The 5,135-nt window shown below is 32.9% G+C and overlaps 1 long non-coding RNA gene across 1 annotated transcript; it reads right to left on the reverse strand.

Annotated features, from left to right (window-relative positions):
* Positions 1-621: 621 nt before the first annotated feature.
* LOC114168566 (uncharacterized) lies at positions 622-4,568 on the reverse strand. The gene is made up of 3 exons (XR_003600697.2): positions 4,471-4,568; positions 4,029-4,152; positions 622-3,563 (listed from the first exon to the last, which is right to left on the reverse strand). It is a non-coding gene; the product is annotated as an uncharacterized LOC114168566 (long non-coding RNA).
* Positions 4,569-5,135: the final 567 nt, after the last annotated feature.

Consider the following 5,135-nt stretch of genomic DNA (forward strand, 5'->3'; position numbering starts at 1 on the left):
CTAGAAGCTAGGTTAGGTTTTTGTAGAGACATCCTTAGGTATCTTTTATTTGCTTAGAGGCCCCTAAACTCTTCTATATAAGGGGTGCTCCTAGACATGTAAAAGCGGTTGCACATTTTGAAGTAAAAACACTCTTGTGTCTCAACCATTTGTGAGAGTTTCCTCCCTTAGGAGTGAATACTTTTATGCCTTATCTTGCATAGCAAGTGGCGGCACACATCCACTCATCTTCAAGGTTGTCATGACTTCTAGCCTAGCCTTGTAGTGGCGTACTTCTCACATTTTTACTATTTCTTTCCTTTCCATTTTATATTTTCTTCTTCCTTTAATTGTTCTTGTTTTTCTATGGTTTATGTGCTTTCCATTTCCTTTTTGTTTTGAATCAATCCGTCATCTTCTTCTTTTGAGCTTTGTGAAAGGAACCTTCACATCTAGATAGCTTGCTATCTTAATGTCCAGTGGGGATTTCACTTAGTTTTCTTAATCAACTCACACCATATTCAATAATCTAAAAAGAAACAAGATAATCCTTCATCAGCATCTCAAATGCTACCATTGTGGCAAAAGAGGGCATGTGAAGAAAGATTGTTGGCATTTAAAGAATGGAGGAAAGAACTCTGAGGCATTAATCTCACAAGGTTGTATGGCAAATACCTCAGAGGACGAAGATATTCTGTGAAGAAGAGGAGAGATCTGGTAAGTCATGAAAGCACAGAAGATCATGACAGATGTGTATGTGCTTTTGGGAGATATGTTGCAGGATGCTAATGCAATGATTGCATCGACGAGTCAAGAACAAGCGATATTGATGTGACGTCGTAAACTTGGGTATTAGTCAGAGCAAAGTTTGCAAATCCAGGCAGAATGTAATCTCTTACTCGAGCACAAAAAGGTTGTTTTACCTCTGCGCGGGCACTGTGTGGTAAACCAACAAACATAGTCATAGATCGCAGATTGCTAGTTTGACTACCAAGAAAAAGGAAAACACAAGAAGACTTAGTTTATTCTGATGTAAGGGAATCACCAGAATTATCACTAGGAGAATCAAAGTTTACTCCAGGAGATTGTGGGTGTACTACATCAAGAGGAAGTCAAATGTGTTGTTACCAGTTCAAGGAATCCAAAGCACGAGTAGAGCTTGAAATTGGGGAAAATTAAGTGCTAGGGTTATGCTAACAATGTGAAGGGGTACCACCTGTGGGTCCCACTATCCACAAGGTTATTGTTAAGCAGAAATGAAATGATGCTCCAACCAGAAGGTGTTAAAGAACAAAAAAACTTGGTTTGCATGGTTGAACAAATCTCAGTATGGTTTAAAGAGAGCTCAGGTGTTTGTACCAGAGATTTGATTCCTTCATAAGCCTCGGTTACAACAGACTGAGTGTTTTGACCATTGATGTTGTATATGGATGACATGTTGGAGGTAGACCCCAACAAAGTTCAAATCCAAGAATTGAAGGCATAATTGGCTAGGGAGTATGAGAAGAAGGACTTGGAACCAGCAAACAAGGATTTCAGGGATGCAAATTCACCGAGACAAAAAGATAGGAAGGTTTGGCTTTCTCAGAAGAAATACTTACTGATAATCTTGTGGTGCTTCAACATGAAAGATTGCAAGCCAATTTCGACCCCACTTTCTATCAATTGTTCCTCACGTGCGAGTCCTAGCAGTGAAGCGGAGAGGATGGAGAAGTCTCGAGTATCGAGTGCATCGGTGGTGGAAAGCCTTATGAATGCTATGATGTGTACAAGACCAGACATTGCACAAGCAGTGAGAGTGGTTAGTAGGTTCATAGCGGGTTTAGTGGAAAGCAGTGAAGTATTGACAAGAGGTCCTTAGAAGGAACCTCAGGTGTTGCATTGCGTTTCGGAGGATCAGAATTATGTGTCAATAAAGTCTACGTGGATTCGATCCTACTGAAGTCTATCAGAAGAACAAGCAACATGAAGGCAGAGAATAAAGCATGGTGTGAAGATTTGATTAATTTCATCAAAATCTTCAAGTGGGAGATTGTGAGAAAAGAAGTCCCACATCGATGGAAACTTACTTTGGGGCTTACTTTTAATGTTATAAAAGGAGTCTAGTGTTTCCTTAGGAAATCATCCCAAAGTCTCTCCCATCTTATTCCTTTTGTTTTATTTTTTTTGAGAGAAGAATTAAGAGAGAATATTAGTTTCTCCTTGTATTAGTTTTTTCTATTTTCAAGAGATGGGTTGTCATTGTTTTCTTGATTATTTAAGACAAAGAAAACTAATGCATTGTTGGAAAAAGAAAAGGAAAGTTTTCTTTGACTCATAAAAGTTACTGAATCTGTGCGTCGTGTTTGCACATGAAAATGAAATATTTGTGAGTTAGAATCTGGATGCATATTGAAGGTTTTATGCAATCATGTATATCAGTTCTATGCATACAAAATTCACCGATAGTTTCTCTTATTCATTGTAAAGAACTGAGTGTGATATTACTGGTTTAAGATGGCTGGGTCAACCAAGTTTCTTCAGAAATCAGAGAAGTTTTCTGAAAATAAAAAGAAAGAATTAGACTGGGCACACTTTTCGTCAAGTTTTTAGTCGTTTCCAATAATACACCGTCACTGCCTTGGATGTTTCGTTTAAAGTTCTAACCAATGCATGGTGCTGCTCTGATATAGGGCTATGAACCCTAATTAATATTTTTTCTGCTCAGATCATTTATTGTTTCCATTGAATAACTAAAAAGATTGAACTGTATCGTGTGTAATAAAGACAGAAGAAAGGTTAGACGTCAGTACTTGTTTAAAGTGTTGGATTCCTAGATTTTTTATTTCACTTAAATAATTTTATTCATTTTTTTTCAACAGTATATATTGTGTCAATTGTTTCCACATATACATGTAATATTAATCATAACGAAAGTTGTTTGTTTAACTCTCCCACAATAAGTAACACATTAGTAAAATAAAAAAACAGAGTATAAAAGAAAATATCATTAACTTAAACATATATGTTGAGATTATAAAAAAGCACACCAGAAATTTAATAAAAGAATACATAAAAGTCATAGAATCACTCCATATTTAACATGATTTAGTTGCTTTTTCGTATTCTCTCAACTGATATAACTTTTTATCTCATTACATCTTTGAAATGAAACGAAAAACAACTTATATGACTTTTTTTCCTGTGTCTAAATTGAGTTCAGATTCTCTACTGATTTTTTTTGTGCTGTTCTTTATTGAACATTAAAAATACTCTGTATTGGTATTTTAAATATCTTTTTAATATATTTTAAAACATCAAAATTAGTGATAATCAGTGTATTATGAAAACACAGTAGAGGAACATCACAAAAGAACCCAACAAAGAATCCAAATTCGTCTATCTAAATCACACATAACTTGTTGTCGCTAAATATTCATAGATAAATGTCTTGACACCTCAAAAGCCTTAAAATTGTACATTATTGCCATCTTCAATCTTAATGAAATCAACTTGTCTTCGCAGAGAGCCTTTGATCAACAACTTGTCTGAAGATCTAAAGGCCACTTTGAATTCAAACGTCTGCGTTTTGGTTTTCTTCCTTCCTGGTATTTGGATTTCCCATCCACCCAAAAATAATTCCATTAAACCAGTTAAAAATTAACAAAAAATAAAAAGGTTTTGGATGGAAAAGCAAAACAAAAAATAATATAATATTCTCTTAAATTCAAATTATTTACAGCTGTAAAGTATTATTACAAGTTATTGCTAATAGTAAAAATAAAAATAGAAAGTGTAACCTCAAAAATGTCAAAATGTGACTGTATGATAATAAATTTTCAATTTAAATCACCGAGAAAATAATGAAAGTTTCTCATTTTTTCACATGAAATCTCTCGAGACATAAAGAACAAAATTGGTCTGTAATATTGTTCTATTTTGTTTTGTTATTATTAGTAGGATTTACTGATAAGCAAATATCATTAACAAACAAAATTGGTCTGTTGCATGCTGTCAAACACAGATAAATCATGAGCAGCATTGTGTTGCAGTAATTTTGAGATGCTAACCTCGTATATTGTAATGTCTGTCCTGTGAAAGATGAAATAGTGCATTTGATTAACAACATCATCCATTCATTTTTCTTTGCCTTCAGATAACATACTTGTTGCATTTGTTGGATCTCTTTCTTACCTGGTTGCAAAAATACATTGTTTAGAAGATGGAATAATAGGAACTATTAGTTGTGAATAATGATGTTAATTTACTTGATTTTATGAGGTGAATAAATAAAATGTTTGGTTAATGTAGTTAGATATATATCTTGAAAGAAGTTGTTAAAGATAAACATAATAATGCTTACTGTTAAATAAAAAAAGAAACTTTAAGTGGCTATAATATGTAAAAATATATCGAGAAACATTAAAAAAAAGATAAAATGTAGATGTTTAACCTTTTTATAAACAATAATCTGACATAAAATATGAAAATCTATTGCATTAAAAAACTTACAACGAGAACTTCCGGTGACAGCAAATATATGAGAATGGAGAAGAAAGGGAGCACCGAGAGTGTAAGGTTTCAGCGATTTAGGTTAGATTTATATAGCCGAATACGAGGGTCCACCGTCTCAGTTACTCGTGGTCGTAAAAGAGTTGTAAAATTACTTAATTATCTTTTATTAAACAAGACCAGTAATTCAATTTTTTAAAGCATGACTTCACTTAAAAACCGTCATAAAAGTTCTTATATGTAATATTTTAAAGAGTGAATTCATATCCATAATTTTGAAATGTAATTGATCTGTATTGATAAGAAAACATTTGTGCACAATCGTTCAACATGGTGAATGAAGAACGTGAAAAAAGTTTACTTACTAAAAAAATATTATCACATTAATCAAATAGAAGTTTCATAATAAATTTAAAATTATTGATATTAAAGTATATGCAGTACGATGATAAGACATGAATAATTTGATGATGAGATATTTCATTTAATTAAAACAATCTGATAAAGGATTAAAGGACGAGCATTTTCCTATACACAATTTATTTGTTTTCACTTCATTCATCGATATCAGGGTTAATTTATATATAAACTGTACTTAATATATAGAATTTTTGATGTGCTTTTCTGATACCTTCTTTCAAACAAGACAAAATTGGCATGGAACA

Source organism: Vigna unguiculata, chromosome 8 (assembly GCF_037176805.1).
Source record: "Vigna unguiculata cultivar grain cowpea cultivar isolate G323 ecotype 2 chromosome 8, ASM3717680v1, whole genome shotgun sequence".
NCBI classification, from domain to species: Eukaryota; Viridiplantae; Streptophyta; class Magnoliopsida; order Fabales; family Fabaceae; genus Vigna; species Vigna unguiculata.